The sequence below is a fragment of the Epinephelus fuscoguttatus genome, linkage group LG19 (assembly GCF_011397635.1).
Source record: "Epinephelus fuscoguttatus linkage group LG19, E.fuscoguttatus.final_Chr_v1".
Lineage (NCBI taxonomy): Eukaryota > Metazoa > Chordata > Actinopteri > Perciformes > Serranidae > Epinephelus > Epinephelus fuscoguttatus.
This window is the reverse complement of record NC_064770.1, coordinates 34,898,268-34,919,389: the sequence shown is the minus strand read 5'-3', so window position 1 is coordinate 34,919,389 and position 21,122 is coordinate 34,898,268. Positions and strand designations below refer to the sequence as shown.

General features: G+C 40.9%; 1 protein-coding gene across 1 annotated transcript in view; it reads right to left on the bottom strand.

The window, feature by feature from the left end:
• Positions 1 to 8,273, bottom strand: part of pvalb6 (parvalbumin 6) — an 87,929-nt gene extending 79,656 nt beyond the window's left edge. The window contains exon 1 of the mRNA XM_049560817.1: positions 7,983 to 8,273. The gene's annotated coding sequence lies outside the window, so the exon portion shown is untranslated. The remainder of the gene's footprint in view (positions 1 to 7,982) is intronic.
• Positions 8,274 to 21,122: the final 12,849 nt, after the last annotated feature.

The following is a 21,122-nucleotide window of genomic DNA, read 5'->3' as shown; positions in this document are numbered from 1 at the left end:
TGTGTGTGTGTGTGTGTGTGTGTGTGTGTTGTGTTGGTGTGATTGGCTGGTTGGTGAGAAATTCATGTTATCTGTGACCTGCTCTGCATCAGTGCACACTTTGTCTGTGTGTGTGCTTCTGTATAAGCCCATTTGTATCAGTTTGCGTCTGCAGGACAAGGTCCAGTGACCCGTGTTGCTATGGTATATCGTGTGTGTGTGTGTGTGTGTGTGTGTGTGTGTGTGTTATCAACCCAAGATGACTTTGCATGCAGCCTGATAAGCAAATGCAGTATAAAGTATATAGCATGCATGCTTGACACTGAGTGTTTCTGATTTCCCTTCTTTTCTCAAACCCTCAGCAAAAAAAAAATCATCTTCCTCATTCTCTTTTATCAGAATCTGTTCTTTAATTAATGCCTTTTAACAAGGGCCCTGAACACGGGGTTAATTGTGTTTTCCATGACAAAATCAGCCCAAATGCAAATCATCTCTGAGTGACCTCTGCGCCGCGGCTGAATGGTGTTTTAATTATCCAGACAACCCCTTAAGTGGCGGAGAAACCGTAGTGGCCATATGCTCAGCAGTCACAACTTATCTCACAGTTGCATATCAGCTCACAGGTGGTGGGGGGGGCCGCGTAGAAAAAGATGACAGCTGATTTAAACGACAGTGAAACGAGGGAAAATGGGTTGTGGGAAGTAGGCAGGCGGGAGAAAGGAAAAATAAAGGTCAAGGTGAAAACTAAGATCACAGAGAAAGCTGTTTCCCAGGGCGCATCTTTCCATGGATGTTTGCCCACATGAGCGCCCTGCTTCCATCTGACTACTCGCAATTAACTGGTCCTCTCACCTACGATAACAAGCCCACACAAACAGCCGCCCCCCTATCCTTCCCAGTAAAATGACATTTCCCTAACCAGTCCACCCACTGGCAGGCTTCCATCTTACTCACATTCGCTGTTATGTCTCCACACAACAATGAACTGCAGAGGAGAGAAAATAGACAACCAGAGGGCAATTGGCAATGTGGGACACAGGATAGGCTCCCTGACCATATGCGGGAATACACACAAACATGCCGTATCTCACACACACACACATGCGTGCTAACACACAATCATCATCCCCAATGGCTCATAATGTTTTTTTCATTGTGTGTGGTCTGGACAATGCAGCCAAGGTAGTGAAGGATAATGAATCCATTTCTATGGGCAGTTTGACAATACATGTAGCTGTGTGTGTGTGTGTTTCTGTTGCTTTGTGCATTTTTAGCCACGCTAGCTGTGTGGCCCCGGGAATGGCTATGGCAAAATATCTCTTGGTTGGTCCAATACTGCGGCGTTTGAGATCAACCGTAACCAAATGGTTTTATTGTGCCTAAATGTGACCACACATTAACTGACATAATAATAATAATAATACTTTTATTTGTATAGCACTTATGTAAAGAAGGTTACAAAGTGCTTCACAAAGTACATGAAAGGAAAAGGAAATAAAATTCAAAAGCTTCAAATCAAAAAGTACAAATCGTGCATTAAAAGGGAAACCTCTCCTATAAAAGTATGTTTTAAGCAATGATTTAAAAACAGGTAATGTGCTAGCCAGCCTAATCTAGCTAGTAGAGAATTCCAGAGCTTCGGGGCCTCAATGGCAAAAGCCCAGCCACATTTAGCTACCAAGCTCGATTTAGGGATGACTAGCCAGGGTAGACTTGAGGATCTCAGGTCACAACTTTGAGCATAGGTAGTCAGAAGCTAAGCTACATAACTATAACCATGTTGAGCTTTAAAAGTTATTAAAAGAATCTCAAAATCAATTCTGGAGTTCAAAGGCAACCAGTGGAGGGAGGTGAGAATTGGGGTGATATGTGACCTACGATTTTACCCAGTTATAATACGAGCTGCAGCGTTCTGCACCAGCTGAAGCCGAGCTACTGAAGATTTACTGAGGCACGTAAACAATGCGTTACAGTGGTCAAGGCAAAGAGAATACAAAAGCATGAATAAGCTTTTCTAGGTCAGGAAAAGACACAACTGATTTAATTTTGCTAATATTTCATAGGTGGAAGTAACAGGATTTAATGAGATTAGTGACATGTATCATCTACATAATAACGTATAAATGTAACGTATCTCTGATTTGAAGAAACGTACGATTCCAAAATTCATTCTGGTGATAGGGTTATTGTTTGTATGTTTTTTGGGGGTAGTTTTTTGTGAAATGTCTCAACAACTATTGCAAAGACGAATGCATTTCCGTAATTAACCCTGTGACCTCTTCAATAGTAATGGTCAGCCAATGCCTACATTTGTATTTTTACTTACTGTGATGTCGTATCTTCAAATGCCTCATATCCCTAGAATCTGCACAACCTAAGCTAAAAAGTTACTTAAGTCAATAAACCATAATAACTGATAAAAGTACGCAAATTGTGCCTTTGAGGGAAAAAAAATCCAGTAGGTTTTTCCATCAAATTTTACAAACAAAAAACACAAAACATGTAAACCCAAACAATTTTTAAATGTAGAAACATAAACAACATATTTCTTCACACTCCCAAGTTTCTTAACACAAGCACAAGCACACACTAGTTATACAAATTATGCACATTATTTAGTTTTGCAATATGGTCATTTTTATGAACAAAGTGCAAAGGCATTTATCACTCATTCCTCTGGCACCACCGTACATTTTTGCATGGTTTTGCACCGAACGTAAAATAGTACAATGATGTCACTACTAGTGTACAATGTAACGACACTGAAGACAGAAGTCTTAGCCTTCTGCTATCTAGCTATTCTGGTTTTTATTTTAGACAGACACAGATATATATACACAAGATTATGCAAACAACAATCTCAGGCATTATGGGGAATGTCAAGCGCAATTATCATATAATACCATGTTTGCACTACACGTAAGGTAAGGTGTTAAAGGTGTTAACATGACGACAGGGAAGACAAAAATCTTATCTTTCTGCTGCAAAAATAATGAATGCTCTAGCTATTATGATTTTATTTTACTTCTGTTTAAACCACAATGATCTTAAAGGGTTAATACAGGCAAAGCAAGTGATACCAGCCCTACCTGTACTTTGTGTTTAGTGCTATTTAGTAAATGTTACTGTGGCTAACACGCTAATGTACGATGATGAACATTGTATACGTCCTACCTGCTAAATATCAACATGCTAGCATTATGAGCATGTTAGCATGCTGAGGTTAGCATTTAGCTCAAAGCTCCACATTACAGCTTCACAGAGCTGCAGATTCTCGTTTTACATTAGTGCCATTTGAATGAGTCAGAATTTAAACCAGTTGAGATTTCAATATTTAAAATGACCCTCCATTACACCTCATTATATTTCAAATGATTTCACACTTTTAGATTGATTTTTAATTTGCGCTAACATAAGGGCAGATATATGCACACCCTGTTAATGATAACCATTAAGTGTAAGGACTTAGTCACACATTTTAGAACAAGCATTGAAACAAGCTTTCTTTGGATCATTTACCTCATAATAGACTAAAGCATGGGCCATTATGCTTTAGTGTAGACAAAAGAACAGTTTACCAACCCTCCATGTGTCACGTCAGGGGAGAACACATTACAGGAGTAGTCTACAGTATCAGAAAAATTACTGTTTGAATGTAGTTTAGATGTTTGTGCCTCCTTTTGCAAGAGTGAGTGTCAGCTTTTTCCAGTGGTGGATTTTCTTGTGACAATTTTCACATGAGGATGTCCGTTCAGTTCAGCAGATGTGCCGACTGCCCTTCAACCGAGCAAAACATGGATATACAAGAGTGGATATTGTGTCGGTGTGAAGGACTGTGCGTGGATCTTTGTACTGTGACAGAGGGAACTGCACACAGACAGACACAGATACACACCTTTTTTTTTTCATCTCAACTGACAGGCCACAGGGGTCACCTCAAACCAGCATTTAAAAGCACTTAGAGCTCCCGCAGTTAATCAGTGCACTTAATAGGACCAACTAGACCACATATTGTTAATGCACACGCACATATACACACACACACACACACACGCTGAGTGAAGTCCCAGTCTGACTGTTACGGTGCTTAAATACCTTTCCCGGTCCACCTGTCCCAATCCCACTGACGCCGGTCTGCAATTTCTCCTACACTGGTTCTCCACGCTTCCCTAAACACAACAGCATCTGCACTGCATAGCTACACACACACACACACACACACACACACACACACACACTCATTTATTTATTTATTTATTTATTTCTCTTTCTTTCTCCTTCTCACACACTCATCCACCTTCCTGTCCCTCCTCTCCTCTTCCTCTTCCAATCTACACACAGACTTAGAAAACACTTCCCTCTCACACAAACGTCCCATACCCACACTGTGAGGTCTCCTCCCAGAGGAGCGTTATATCACACCTGGGTATTTCACACTCCACAGAGCTCCACCCTCGTTAAATTACTGATTTCCCATGAAATCAGGAGAGGATATGCTACCATGCATCACGCTTGACTTTTATATCTAATGGAAAAGTGGTGATAAAGTTTATGGGGACGTATGATGTGTGAGTGTAAGAGTGGAGAAAGATGGGCAGGAGGAGAGGTCCACAGGGGCATGTGGATGGTGTAAGAATAGCCTATATAGAAAAGGGAAAGAATAGGATTTTTGAACAATAATGGCTGCTTAGTTTTAGGGTCTCCTCTGTATTGAGACCGATTAAAATACTTTCATGTCTCACCCTGTCTTACTCAAATTATGTCTTAAATGGGTCAAAGCCTATCTGTCTAACTTTCTCTATTTCCTTGCCTATGAAACATACTTATGGTGTACCTCAAGGATAGATTCTGGGCTCTGTTCTTTTTTCTATTAAAATGCTGTCCTGTGGTCGACATATTGTTTTGTATATATGCAGACAATGCACAATTATATCTTCCTGACAACCCTGCTGATTTTTTAAGTTTGGCTGCCCTAAAGGACTGACTTGAAGATGTTGGATGATGGGTAACTTTGTCCATTTTAACGAGGACAAGATTGAGAGACCAGTTTCCTCACCCAGTCTGAATCGAACCTTTTCCATTACTGGATTATTGCAGTTTGCAGTCAGAAAAAAGGCAATCAATCATCTGTAGTTTGTCCCAAATGCAGCTGCTTGGATTTTAACTAAAAGTATACGGAAAAAATATGTTAAACCAATTTTAAAAACTCTTCATTAGCTTCCCATTGTTTCCAGTGAACTCTGTCTCCTAGAAATGATTGTATGTCACTAAACTGCATCTTTAAATACCTTTTTGCAGCAACATAATCGCTGCCTGGTTTATGTTCAGAGACTTTTCTTTCAGGTAACTAAACACTACATTTAGGGTCCATGTAGGCTTCATAAGATAAGAGGTAGCTGAGGATAGGGATATCAGGATCAAGGGTTTTTATTAGCCCCTAAGTTTCCTCCTGATCTGATACTTCTATTCGTCTAGAATATCATGCATCATCAATGACAGGAAAGTGCAAGAGACTCTGCTCTGAGCTGAAATGAAATGTGAGCCCATAACTTTGATAAATAACATAAATAAAAAGTCTCATTCTTCATTTTACTGTTGTTTATGACACGTGGAGGAGAGATGGGGAGTTGGAGAATTGACCAGAGCTGCATTCTTTGCATTGCTGTGCAGGAAAGCTACGCAAGCTGTGTGACAGCTGATGTAAAACAAAGGATCAGATCGAGCTCTCGATATATAGCGCAATATAGTTGATCCAAATCAGTTTAAAGAAAATGCCTTAGTTGGCCCCAGTAGTGATTTTTGAGATCAGATGAGGACATCACTAATTGCAGGCTATGGTTCGGTGTGCAAAGTGCAAGACCTTGAAACAAAAACCCCGGGTTCATGAGTGGATGCTGTATTGCGAGATTGCCAAATTTGGTGAAAACAACTGAAATAAGCTCTCAGGGAACTTTTTGCTAATACATTCAGTATCAAATTTTTTTGTCAAGTATGTTAATTAGCAGCATTTCCTCATTATCTTAATAGAAAACGTAATTTGCTCAGCATTACATTTCCCTTAAGATAAATTTGTGGTTTCAATTTTAGTATATATAAACTTAATTTCTAGGAGACAGGGCTGTTCTCCAGGACCATTAAAATGACATTACTCACTTACAAGGCTCCAAGCTATATCTCTGAACTATCATACCCATTCATATAGATGACTATGCATTTTCTGTCATGGCCACTAAACTGTGGAATGAATTACCGTTCACAATCTGCACCTCTGTTAGCTCACTTTTTTAAAATTAGTATGATTACACACCCCCGGGGCCATATTACACTTCTTTTTTAATTTATTATTTTATCAAATTTATCCAGTTTTAATTTCAAGCTGTGCCAACAGCATGACTCCAGGCATGGAAATGTCACCCAGTCCATTGTTTTGGTCCAGACTAAAATATCTAATCAAGTATTAGATGAATTGCCTTGACATTTTGTACAACCATTCATAATCTCCAGATTCCTTCTGATTTTGGTTATGCCTTGGCATCTCCAGCACCACAACAAGGTTGACATTTATAGTTCAAAGAAAAATATCTCGACAAGTATTGGACGGACTGCCGTGAACTTTGCTCCAAATATACAAGATTACCAGAGGATAAATTGTAATGATTTTCCTCCAGCGCCACAGCATGTCAAAGTTTTTCTTTATAACATCAACTTCTATCAACATCTAGACGTCTAAACTTCTCATCAAATATTGACCTTATTGTTCTTATCTTTGTCTCTACACTGTGACTGAAAAGGTATCTGAAGTTACCCATCTCTCCTCCACCCTTTCTTACCACCGTCTTTCTCCCTCCTTCATCACCTCCCTGCCCTTCAAGTCTAACGCACCAACAGCTCTCCATCCCCTCCCCTCCCCAAACAAATGTCACTTTCTAATTGGCCTGGCTTGGCGAGGCAGGAGAGCATCGCTGTTTGGACAGCTGTTAATCTAAGAGGGCTGGCGATGGCAGAGGGATTGTGCCAGTGACGGTGGCGGGGAGAGGGATGACAATCTGGAGCAGCACTGAGAATGACGCAATGAGGCAGAAAGACTTAAAAGAAGAAAAAAAGAAGTTTGAGTCTGGCGCAAAATCATCGCTCGCGCCAGTCTGTCCACACATCTGTCATTGTGACACTCTGTTGTGCTGATGAAAAAAAACAATCAGTGGGAACCACAAATTAAAATGCAGCGTCACTATACATCTGTCACCCTCTGCACGTTCCTGTACAGTAGACTGTGTAGGTAATATTAATGTTCAAGCGCATACCCTGCAGTTTCATTCAAGCATCTGCTCCGAAGCCTCAGCATCACCCTCACAGGAATGTAATGGGTTTTCACCCCTCCTCATTCTCTTTCTTTCACACACATACACACACAATGAAGCACACACAGGCACACAGCGCTCGGGGAACCAATCACCATCGCCTGTTTTCAGGTCCTGTTTGTGAATGGGATTTTTTACGGGAGAGGAGGAGGCAGGCACCGCTACATTTGTAGGCATGCAACTGCCACACCGGGGGAAACATCAGCATCCCGTTTCTGAATTATTTCTCTCCCTCTGTGTTGGCTGCTCTCTAATCCATTTTTTATGTCTTTGGTTTGTTTTTTCTCACGCCCTCATTTCCATTTTTGGTTTTCTTTGCATCTTCTTGAACTCTGTCTGACTCTTTTTTGATGCAGCAGTCGATTGTGACTGCTGCATCAAAAAAGCATTTCTTTTTCCATGCTTTTTTTCCACTTTTCCCCTCACACACCATCACCGCCATCATCATCATCATTGCCTCTTTTACATCTTTCTCACTCTCCTGTCATGTCACTCTCCCATATACTGCAGAACAGCTGGCTTTCTCCACTACCCTTATTCTCTTCTTTTCACCAGCCATCCCATCTGCCTCCTAAAGCAGCAGCTGATGCATGTAAGGTTAATGACCACCAACACACACTGACACACACACATATAGACACTTACCTCCAGTGACAGGGTCTTCGTCCCAAGTGCTTCTGAATCCTCAGTAGTTGGAGGAAGAACGGCGAGCCTGCGAGCTTCTTGCGGCTGGAGAGAAGTGGAGGACAGAAAGAGAGAAAGAGACAGAAAGAGGGAGAGAAAGAGAGATAAAAGACAAGAGACAGCAGAGAGAGTGAGAGGTATGAAGAGAGAGAGAGAGAAAGTGGACTAGAGCAGGTGGGCTGTGTGATCCAAGAGGAGGAAGAGGAGGAGGAGGGTGCTCCGGCTGGCTGGAGGTGAGATGAAGGGGAGAAAGGGAGAGGGAGGGAGAGATAAAGGAAGAGGGAGGGAGAGAGTGAGGGTGCGCTGGATTGGGATAGGAGGGGATTGTGTGATGTTTGAGAGGAGGAGGAGGGATTGCAGGGAGCGGAGGGTGAGGAAAGTTGGAGCGAGGAGGGAGGAAGGAAGGGTAAGGATGCAGAGACTGAGGAAAGGGAGGAAAAAGGTGTTAGAGGGGACAGAGAAGGCAGAGAGCATAGAAACAGGTATGCTGTAATCCAGAGGGCTTCGATTTATTGGCAATAAGTGAAACCATCACACCTCACAACTCTCTCTTTACTCCATTACAACTGTAACCTTTCACAGCCGCCAAAATCACACAAGCACCACTCATGTCAGGCCGTCACATGCCGCCCGTCTCATGGACACAGTCAGTTTGAGAGTGGAGAAAATGCCCTTCCATCCATTAAATCACACTGTAATCCAATCCTGTGTTGGTGTGTTGCAGTACGGATACCGCAATTAACTTTGGAGCAATAACTTACAGGAGCCGGCGGACAAAGGGGCCGGGTGAGAGAAACAGCAGAGCGGGAGACGCAAGAGAAGGTGAAGGAAGAGGAGCTGGCTGAGTTCTGTGAGAGCTGGAGACCAAAATGGAATCGGGGGAACGTGGTACGCTAAGGAAAGGATGCAGTGATAATGACAGAGGGCATTAGACAGGACATGTGGAGAGTGGAGGGAGAGGGGCAGATTGGCCTCTGGCTAAATGCACTCAGGGATGAAAGAACGTTGAAGAAGAGAGGAGGAAGGGAGAGGGAAAAGGAGGCTGAATGGAGGATGGTGATATTGTGAAAATCCACTGATCTGTCATGTGCCTTTCAGAGAGTTTAAGGAGGGTGACGTGCACGGTAATGTACAGTATGTAACCTAGAAACACATTAGAGTCATGAAACAACAGGCCCCCGGGCACACACAAGTAAAAGCCTCCATCCCTCCTATATAAGAGCTGGGAACCAAGGCTGCAGGTTTGTCATCATTTTGCACCTTGTTTTAGTCATTTTCCATCTGTATGTGACTGTTTGTCTCTTTATGATGGTTTTGTGTCTGTTCGGTATTTTGTGTTCGTAGTTTTTTGTTTTTGTGCTTGTTTTTGTCTCTTTGTAGTAATTTTGCAGCTTTTTTCAGTCGTTTTGGATCTGTTTGTGATTGTTTTTCGTCTCTTTATGGTTGTTTTGCATCTCTGGTGTTTTGTGTTGCCTAGTCTCTTTTTTTGTTGTCATTTTTTTGTCTTTTGTGGGGTTTTTTTGTCTCTTTATGCTCGTTTTGCATGTGTTTGGTATTTTGTGTTTGTAGTCTTTGTTTGTGTGCTGTTTTTTGTCTCTGCAAACGTCTCTTTGTAGTCGTTTTGCATCTGTTTGTGATTGTTTTTTGTCTCTTTATGGTTGTTTTGCATCTCTGGTGTTTTGTGTTACCTAGTCTTTTTGTTTTTGTCGTCATTTTTTTTTTTTTTGTTTGGTATTTTGTGTTTGTAATCTTTTGTTTTCATGTTCCTTTTTTGTCTATTTATAGTCATTTTGCAGTTGTTTTTGATTGTTATTTTTTTCTTTTCTGTCCTTTTATGGCTGTTTTGCATCTCTTTGTAGTCATTTTGTAGCTGTTTTTGATAGCTTTTTGACTTTTTATGACCACTTTGCATCTGTTTGGAATTTTGTGTTTTTAGTCTTTTTTGTTCATTTTTTGTCTCTTTGTAGTCCTTGTGTGTCTCTTCGCAGTCGTTTTGCAGCTTTTTTCAGTCGTTTTGCATCTGTTTGTGCTTGTTTTTGTCTCTTTGTTGTTGTTCTGCATCTCTCTGGTGTTTTGTGTTGCCTAGTCTCTTTTTTGTTGTCATTTTTTTTTGTCTTTTTGTGGTTGTTTGTTTTCATGCTCCTTTTTTGTCTCTTTATAGTCATTATGTGTCTCTTTTTGGTCATTTTGCAGTATTTGTAGTCATCTGTTTGTGGTTGTTTTTTTGCCTCTTTATGCTCGTTTTGCATGTGTTTGGTATTTTGTGTTTGTAGTCTTAGTTTTTGTGCTGTTTTTTGTCTCTGTAAACGTCTCTTTATAGTCGTTTTGCATCTGTTTGTGATTGTTTTTTTGTCTCTTTATGGTTGTTTTGCATCTCTGGTGTTTTGTGTTACCTAGTCTTTCTGTTTTTGTCGTCATTTTTTTTTTACTTTTTGTGGTTGTTTGATATTTTGTGTTTGTAACCTTTTGTTTTCATGCTCCTTTTTTGTCTATTTATAGTCGTGTCTCTTTTCGGTCATTTTGCAGTATTTGTTTGTGGTTGTTTTTTGTCTCTTTATGCTCATTTTGCATCTCTTTGTAGTTGTTTTACATCTGTTTGGTATTTTCTGTTTGTGGTCTTGTTTTTGTCGTTTTTGCAGCTTTTTTTTAGTCATTTTGCATTTGTTTTTGTTTTTTTCTTTTTTGTCCTTTTATTGCTGTTTTGCATCTATTTGTAGTCATTTTGCAGCTGTTTTTGATAGCTTTTCGACTTTTTATGACCACTTTGCATTTGTTTGGAATTTTGTGTTTCTGGTCTTTTGTTTTTGTGTTCATTTTTTGTCTTATTGTAGTCTTTTTCTGTCTCTTTGTAATCATTTTGCAGCTTTATTAGTCATTTTGCATCCGTTTGTGTCGTTTTATGGCAGTTTTGTGTATCTGAGGATGTTTTGCTTCTGTTTCGTATTTTGTGTTTGTAGTCTTTCATTTCTGTGCTCATTTTTTGTCTCTCTGTCATCATTATGTGTCTCTTTGTAGTTATCTTTCAGCTTTCTTAGTCATTTTGCATCTCTCTGTGGACAGTTTGCATCCGTTTTGTATTTAATGTTTGTATGTTCTTTTGTTTCTGTGCTGGTTTTTCTCTCTTTGTGGTCATTTTGCAGTTGTTTTTTTGTCATTCTGCATCTGTTTTTAATTGTTGTGGTTGTGTTTGTTTTTCTTTGGGGTTTTTTGTCCTTTCAGGCCCGTTCTGCATCTCTTTAATCATTTTGCATCTGTTTGGTGTTTTGTGTTTGTAGTCTTTTGTTTTCAGGTCTGTTTTTTGTGTATTTTGCAGCTTACTTAAGTCGTTATGCATTTGTTTTTGATTGGGGTTTTTTGTCACTCTATGACCGTTTTCCATCTCTTTTTTTAGTATTTTTTTGCATTTTTCTGGTATTTTGTGTTTGTAGTCTTGATGTTTTTGTGGTTGTTTTCTTTATAGTAGTTTTGCATCTCTTTGTAGTCACTTTGTTTTTCTTTGTGGTCATTTTGCTGTAGTTTATTTGATTTTGATCATTTTCTGTCTCTTTGTAGTCATTGATATTCATGGACAGGATCTGAAGGCACAGCCAGGGGGTTGAAGAGGTCCAATTTGGTGAACTCAGAATTGCATCTCTGCTTTTTGCAGATGATGTGGTTTTGTTGGCGTCATCACACCGTGACCTCCAGCATGCACTGGGACGGTTTGCAGCCGAGTGTGAAGTGGTCAGGATGAGAGTCAGCACCTACCAGTCTGAGGGCATGGTGCTCTGCCAGAAGAAGGTGGATTGCCCCCTCTGGACTGGGAGAGAGTTACTGCCCCAAGTGAAGGAGTTCAAGTATGTTCGGGTCTTGTTCACGAGTGAGGGTAGAATGGAGTGGTCTTTTCATTTTTTTGCAGTCACATTACGTCTTTTCTTGCACCTCTTTGTGGTCGTTTTTGTCTCTTTTTAGTCATTTTGTGTCTCTTCTCTGTATCTTTGAAATCATGTTGTGGGTCTTTGCACCTGTTTTGTTCTTATAGTCATTTCTTTGTGGTCATTTTCCATCTTTGTTGTCATTTGCTTCTTTCTGTGGTTGTTTTGCTTCTGTTTTTAGTCGCTCTACATCTCTCACACTTCATTGACTTTTCAACAACCAGTGTTAACAGTCACTTCAAAGAGAGGCTCTGTCTGCCTAAGCCGGATAGGCCCGTTCGGTAATCCATCCATGATTACAGAGTGGTGAGAGAAATCCTGCAAGGTGTTGAATCAGGTGCAATTATAAGCTTGTGTGTTTTCTTTTTGCATATTTATGTGGCCATGTCTGTGACTGTTTTACCTTTGCAGGCGTATGTATCCTTGAATGCACTGAAAAATGCAGCATTGGGAAAAAAGAACACCTTAGGGACATGGTTTTGGAAAAAAGGTACTGATTTACGGGTCAAGTCTCATTCATCACAGTAAGCACCTGAGGGGCATTAAAGGACCTGCGATAATACAGATGTGATGCATTTGAAATCTCTATTTGTATTCCGTGTTAGAGGTGCAGGTCAGCTACGGCGCTCTGGAGCTGACGAGGCGAAGATTCATTTTCTCAAGGTGAGGACTCATTTGCTCAAGGACACTTCAGCAGGGTGGATGCTGGCCAACATAGAGCTTAATCCTGGGACTTCTTGTCTCTTTTTCAAAAATAGCTTTACTCAGCTGTTTAAACACACCACTGACAGGAGCAGTCCATTTCCATAAAAGCCAGCTAAAATCAAGCTTTCAAAAAAACACTAGAATGGCCCGAGGCTTGCCTGTAATGTGTTGTTTTCCCACACACTAATGTGCTGCACCGTGATTCTCGGGCAAATCACCCTCCAGAGAGTCTGTGCGTGAATTTGTGCTGCGAGCAAAGTCCAATTTTGTGTTTGTAAAATAGATGGACAGCGAGAGATACAGGCGCAGTTCCAGCTTTGAGGGATTTCGCCTCACAAGTTGCTGCATTTCTGTCGACTCCAGAGCTGCAGATCAGACTGTGGCTGTCAGTCCTACACAAGCACCACTGGCGGTAAAAGAGGAAGTGAAAGCTCACGCTCTGAAGTAAAGCACAATTTACTTATTCAGATATAAATCATGGTTTGATTCTTGACTTTTCTCAGTGCCATTTTAAATGTTCTGTAGCCCTCATTTAGAGCATTACTATAGCAGCAAACAGCTATTTGCTACGTAAAGGTGTAGTGGACATCCTGAGCAGATAATGAAGTCACACTCCCTCTGTGTGTATTGTAATCCCAACTTCTGTCTGTGTGTGTTGTGGTAGACGATCGGATTTCAAGTGCATGACTCCCTTTGTGTGTATCTCATTGGCTAGCTAATTGCTGCCTCTCTGCACTGCGCTCATATGACAGTTAACATGATAACAGGACAGCATTTACCCTGAAGCATTGTGCCCACCCTGTGGTTCCCCCGGTTGACAATGACAGCTCTGTTAGCACTGCTCACGCTGTTAGCACTGTTAGCTGCTAGCACCAGCTCAGAACTGTGCAGACTACCTGAATCAGACTCTGAATCATGCATACAAGGGATGTCAATGGTTAACCACTGAGAAAATTTTTGACCACTTACTACTAGGGTTGGGAACGATTAACCGATACGACCGGATATCCGGTTTGACAAGCGAGAGATACGGCTACGTTGGTAGCAGCCTCCTCAATTGATACGAATCAGCCATGAATCCTTAGATGAATCGATTGTAGAGTCATGGATCGGGTATCGCGAGACGAGCAATCGGTTGACTGCATCTTGAAAACAACGCGAGAGCTGGCGGCATGCTCGTAGCAGGCATTACTGACAACGATAATGGATGTAAACATCAGCGCCAGCTTGACCGGTGGAGATGAGGAACAGAAGCTAATGCTGGTTGGATAAACCAGGGAGCAGCCAAGCCGCAGCAGAAACTAAAGGCAAATCCTGCCGGTTGTGGTTGAACGGGGGTCACAGACACAGACAGAAATACGTATTCCTGTCAAATACGGAGGCCATAGTGCTCCGCGGCGGCGACCGAGAAGCCCGGCTCCAGGTCCAAGAAGTCTTCGTCAGTGTCATGACTGCCCAGAAATACCAGGCGAGCCCTGGCAGCACACAGGTATGTGAGGTGTCAGAGGAGAAACGAGCCGTTCACATTTCCACAAACCTCAGCGCACTTTAGGGACTGTTCTTTACTTGTCAGGGGAGGAGGGTGGCTGATTGATTTTGATTTTATTTATTTATTTTATTTTGATCCCCCCTATGTTAATCACTTATTGATGCTGTTTTTGAAGTAAATAAGTCAAGTAATTTATTCCATTGAAATATCAGTGATGTATTATAGAAAAGTGATTTATCTTTTTATAAATGACAAACAGAGTGTAGCAAACACAGAGAAATAGTCTGACATGCTGTCAGTGATAAGCTGCTAGCCATCACAGTCCATGATATCAACTAATAACAGGAGATGTCAGATTCTGCCCCTGCATTAGATGTTATTATTTTATTCTGCTTTATGTTTATATTGTACAGCGTTATAATAAACTTTATTCCAGACTCAAGTCCATATAAGATACATACAAAAACACAGACAATACCATAAAACAACACAACAAGTAGGTTTAAAACACTTACATTTTACTTAAAGTTCACTTCACTTAAAGTTTAAAACTTCTTCTCATTTTTATATTGATCCCATCCAACAAAATGATGTTCATTCAGCAAGACTTTTTTTGGTCCATGTCTAAAAATACATACATTTGACATGTGATTTTGTTGTTGTTTGACTTTTTATTTTATTTTTGCCAGTGCCATCCAGCAACAATGCTTGGGGATGTGGTCTTTTACAAATTTGAAAATACTGTAAGAATGTCACTTTTATAGAATTGGCTTCTTTATTTTATAATGTATGATTAATGTCTACATCAACAAATGTTAACCATAGAATCGTATCGACTTGTATCGTTCCTACACTGTATCAACGTATTAAAAATATATTAAAAATATATCGTTTTTGAATCGTATCGTAACCCGTGTATCTAGATACGTATCGAATCGTCTATCACAGAGAGATTCCCAACCCTAGTTACTACACATGTTGGTTTATAGGTTAACTTTGCCACTCTTCAGTTTACTGCACTTAGCAACAACCGGGTCTGGTGGGAGTTATGTAGCGGTGCCTCTCGTTATGTGATTACCTCTAGTAACAACATCCTGACCCTACAACGTTGCTGTTGAAATATTGTACCCTTCCACCTTCTGGTCTGTCCCCATACAGCCCAGGTGAGTTAGCAGCTCATTTTTTTAGCCACAAACCCCCTTCGGCATTGCTGTTAACTCTGTCAGCACGGTTAGCACTGTCAGCACAGCATGTGGTGTTAACATAGTTAACAATGCTAAAAAGGGTTTGCAGCTCAAAAAGAAGCCACTTCCCATCCCAATCGCCCACACTGATGGCTAACCAAGTCCCACATGGTTATGCGAGGGCTGCCTTGGTACCAAGTGGGTATGGGCCCAAAATGGGCATCTTATCTGAGGCCCACTGAGGGAAACCCACCCATGTGGGTAACCCATGAACAATCCCATATATGGCCCGTTTTTCAGCCTGTTTATTACACAAATGGGTCCCACATACAAATGTTGACTGGGTTAGAGACTGAAAGGTGGCTACCATGCAACACCATCCCACCACCGGAACTGCATTACCAGTGCTTTTATGCCTCTGCACCAGTAATAGCTGTGCACAAAGGCATTATGTTTTCGGGTTGTTCATCTGTTCCATCCTTGCAAACGCAATATCTCAAGAACGCCTAAAGCAGGGGCGGCCAACCAGTCAGAGACCAAGAGCCACAAAAATTACCGTGGTAGTACAAAGAGCCACATCATACACATGTGCTTACAAACGCACTCCCTCTCTCACACAAACACGAAATGACATAAAATCAAAATCCATACATTTCCAATTTTCAAAGCCAGATTTATTTATCTCACACACAGATGAATAACCATGAATAGAGATACACACAAACACAGTCTCTCCCTCTCCCACTCTCTCCACACACATCCACACAGTCTCTCCCTCTCTCATACTCTCTCCAGATTAGTGTTGTCATGGTACCAAAATTGGGACCCACTGTACGATACCAGTGAAAATATCACGGTTCTGAGTAGTATCAGGATACCACACTAAAAATGAGGCAGATGTGCCTTTTGTCATTTATAAAAAGATAAATCACTTTTCTATAATACATCAATGATATTTCAATGGAATAAATTGCTTATTGACTTATTCATACTTCAAAAACAGCATCAATAAATGATTAACATAGGGGGGATCAAAATAAAATAAATAAATAAAATAAAAATCAACCAGCCACCCTCCTCCCCTGACAAGTAAAGAACAGTCCCTAAAGTGCGGTGAGGTTTGTGGGCCGTTACCTGCCACAAAGAGAGAAATGTGAACGGCTCCTTTCTCCTCTGACATGTCACATACCTGTGTGTCGCCACAGCTCGGCTTTCTTTCTGGGCAGTCATGACGCCAATTTATTCACCTGGAGCCGGGCTTCTCGGTCGCCGGTAAGCCATTATCTTGCGCTGCGGAGCACTTTGGCTGTTATTGGCCAGTGCATGGACACTCACCCTCCTTTGATTGGACTTTGAACTTATCCCACAGTAGTGGCACCATGTCATGTAGCCTACTGTGGTGTTTAAGTAGCAGCCTACTGCAGTCTACCGTTGGTACCAGTATACCGCGCAACACTACTCCACACACATCCACACACAGTCTCTCTCCACACACACAAAGACACGCATTTCTTCCCTGACAACTTTTGTTGTGCGATGTCGGCACCGCGCTGCAGTCCTGCATTCCTCCCGAACTCCACACCCTCTCACCTGCCCATGCGCACTCCTCTCTCTCACTCGCTCCACTTAAGCCTGTTAAATTTCTTAAAGGGCCATACGCACTCATAACAATAAATTGATTTTTTTATGACGGAAGAGCCGCACGCCGATGGTTTTAATTAATGGATCAAAGAGCCGCACACTGATAGGCAAAGAGCCGCATGCGCCTCGCGAGCCGCGGGTTGGCCACCCCTGGCCTAAAGGTTATTTCTTCAAATTTGGCACAAATGTCCACTTGGACTCAAAATTAACTAATTCGTTTTTGGTGGTCATAGGTCATAGGTCAGGGTCACTGTGACCTTGTCTGTCTCAATCTTGTGAATGCGATATCTCCAAAACAATGTGAGGGAATTTCTTTAAATTTGACACAAACGTCCACTTGGACTGAAAAATAAACTAATTAGAATTTTGTGGTCAAAGGTTAAAGGTCAAGGTCAGTGTGACCTCAAAAAATATGATTTTGCCACTATTTATGACAAAATTTCACACAAATGTCTAACAGGATAAATTTTATGAAGTGGTGACATTTTATATCCAAAAGGTCAAAGGTCAGCTTCCACGTGACATCATAATGTTCCGCATTACAAACTTTCTAAGGTCTTTACTCAGGGTCATAGTTCAGGAACAGATGGTCAGATACTGTGTTGGTGACTAATCTTTGGTGTCCACATTGAAACTGTGCTCATTGTACAGATCTTCTGTGCTGCTGGGGGAAGATATAAGTGAAGCATCCATGTTTTTGAAGACATGGATGTAAACTGTACGAGGAACTTGACTGGTGCACAGAGGCGTACAACCACAGGGCGCTATTCTAGTTCTTAGAAAGTAACAAAAATAAAAATTTAAAATTAATTAAACATTTGTTACTGTTAATAGGCGTCAGGGTCTCAGGCTAAACTAAATTAACTGAAACTGACATCCCTAATTGATAGACTACGCTCTGAATGTTGCAAACAGCTCCTCTATGAAATGAGAGAAGTAAGGGAAGTACCATCATTGCTCTCGGGCTATAACATGCTTTGTATTGCTGAGGGAATTCTTTTGAATGCTTATGTCATTTCAATGGCTGCATGCGCCAGCGCTGACACTGGCATAAATTTCAATGTGATTTTTCTTGCTTTCATTGTTCTCAAGTGATTTTGGGAAACAGGCAGTAATAGAAGGCAACTGTGCTGTGACGGTTACAACATTGTGTGTGTGTATGTGTGTGTTAGTGTGTGTGTGTGCCCTGTGATAGAGAGAGACGGAGCAAAATTAATGAGACAGGAGAAAGAGAGCAAGACGTGTCTCCTCCAGCTGTTTATCAGCCCAGAGCACTCTGCTCAGATTAAACTACAACTACTTTATAATTACTATAATGTATTCTTATTGGACAAGTATGCCTTTCTTAATAAAGAGTCCAATAATTGACTCTCTCCCGTCTTTCTCCTGCTCTGCCCCCCCCTCCCGCTGAAACACTCACTATTGATCTCATTAATTTACATTACATTCTCATTAGCCTCAAAGAGTATTTAATTTTACACCAACAGGATGATGGCTGTGCAATGGTGAAAGAAGCACTATTACTCAACACCAACAGATGGGTCCAATCATTCCAATCATGCTCTGTATAAATCCCATTAGCACTGAGTAATTAAAATCATATTGCTCTTATTGATCAATTAATTCTTTCGTTTAATCTGTCAAAAGAATCCCCCCAAAAATGACTTTAGTTGCAGAATACAATCCTTTAATATGACTTGTCTTGTCTGTGGAAATCAGACTGTCTGCTTTCTATTCCACTGCTTGTTTCTGCTGTGAGAGTTGTGTGTCTTCATAAATGAGTTTCCTCTCTGAGTTGAAGGTGGAATTCCACCCTAAAAAAGCATTTTGCAGAATACACTCTGATCCCTGACTGTAAATCTCTCAAGTCCTTTGCATGCAGATTGCTTTTACTTAACTGTTGCATAGGTGTGCAAAAATCGCCAAAAGGATGAACATGTCTCTGTTAAATCAACCACAGATCTGTAACTGAGACCATAAATCCACTCACACATACACTGCTCAAGCTGCAAGGCAGGATTTATAATGGCACAACTTTGTTATCAGTAGGAATCACAAAGTGGGACAGCAGCAGAGGTGCACCGCATCCTCCGAAAATGATTCATTGAAATTTAAAGGCAGTGCACGAACTCAGCAGAGAGTGCTGGATGTGCCTTTTGTACAAAGCTGTCACATGTTAGAAAATAAAAACAACCTTCACAGACAAAAGAAAATAACCTAAACAAACAATAGTCTTGTGTCTCTCTCTTTGTGTATATTTGCTACAGGGCTGAACAGGATGCAGATTGGTGAAGCTGTTAGTGGTGAAGAGGAAATAAAAGTTTCCGTTTGGCTCATGCTCAGTCAAATCAACTAACCTACATTATTAAAAGGGACAGTTGATCCCAAACTCAAGAGTACATATTTTTCCTTTTACTGGTCAGGGTACGACAATAATGACTGCCCTAGATTTTCATGTTGGGCTAGAAAATCTAGCAACTCATTTGCCCAGCTGAGCGATGCTGAAATTGAATTAATCATGTTGTTTTTTCCAGGGCTGATGATGAGAAGTAGTTAAGGAGTGAGCCATCTCACTTCCTGTCATCTCTATTGAGAATTGAATATGCAAACTACCAATCAGGCACTTGCGAGAAATTGTGCTGTTTAAAGTCAAAGGTTATGGGCTGAAGCACACATGAGCATTTCAACTATCCTGAAAACAAGTTTAGTTGGCTGGCAGTAGAAGATGTGGCGAATTACAATTATGTTTTGTATAGTTTGCTGCAAGTTTGAGAGCAAGGCGGATAAAACACCACTTTGATCAGCAGCATTTGTTTAGGACAATCAACTATTGTCTCTCTTGTTATTTGATAATTGCTGATAAATAAAACAACTGACTTCAGGCAAGGAGAGCTCTGACCCAACCCACCGGACAAGTTAAAAATTCATGAGCATGGAACCCTGCCTGTAGCGCTATTATCAGTCAAGAAAGTAGCTAAGTATTGGAGATATCGGCCGTAGAGATGTCTGCCCTCTCTCCCATATAATGGAACTAGATGGCACTCGGCTTGTGGTGCTCAAAGCCTCGAAAATACATTTGAAAAACCAAACATCAATGGTCGTTTTGGACCAAACAGTTTTGGGGACTGAACTGCTCCCTAGCTACACCTTCATGGCCTTTTTTCTGTTTGCATTCACACCAATGATAGGGACACTACAGTGACGTACTTTAAGCCTCATTTTTGCTTTGATGGGTCAAACTTGTGTTGCATTTTCACTAGGGCCGTAACAGTACATGTATTTGTGTCAAACTGTTCGGTACGCGACTTTCGGTTCGGCACGACCCTGTACTGAATTATTGGGCGCAGGATATTATTTTATTTTATTTTGTTTTATTTTAATGCCGTTTTTGCGAGCCGAACCATTTAAAATATCTAGTTCCCCGACGGACATAATTGAGTGACGGACTGAGTCCGACTGTAAATCTCCGCTTTCACTTTGTGCAGCGCATTCTGGCATTTTGACAACATGGCAAGTGAGCCTGACGAACCTGAAGACCCACCCCCACACCTTAAGTCCTCCGTTTGGGGACACTTTGGTTTCAGGGTAAAATACGAAGATGGAAATAAACAAGTGGACAAGACAAAAGCAGTGTGCCGACACTGCAGAACAGCGGTCGGGTATGTACTTGGAAACACGTCTAACATGCTAACGCATCTAAAGCGACACCACCCGAGTTTGAACGTTAACCGGCACGACTAGAAAAAGCAATCTGGTGCAAACTACGATATCGTCGTTGTTTAAAAAGAAAGAGCGTTTCCCTGACCATCGTGCTAAAGAAATAACCAACGCCATTGGAGTTGAGTAAAATTGTTTAAGCTGCACTTTAGATATAAGCATGTTTTGTTTACTGCACTTTAACAAAGTGGGAAAGCTAAGTAAGTTCCTAGTAAAACTGAATCTGAGCAGGCTTTAAAGCTGACCAGCTGCACTATACTTTTTATTTTAATTGAGTAAAACTGTTTAAGCAGAAATTTCTATTTATATTTTTCATTCAAAAAATGTGTTAAAAAAACAGCAGGATTTTATTTTTCACTTTTATATTTCTATTTTCATTCAAACAATGTGAAAAAGCAGGATTTTATATATATTTGTTTCATTCAAAAATTGTGTAAAAAGAGTTAACTTC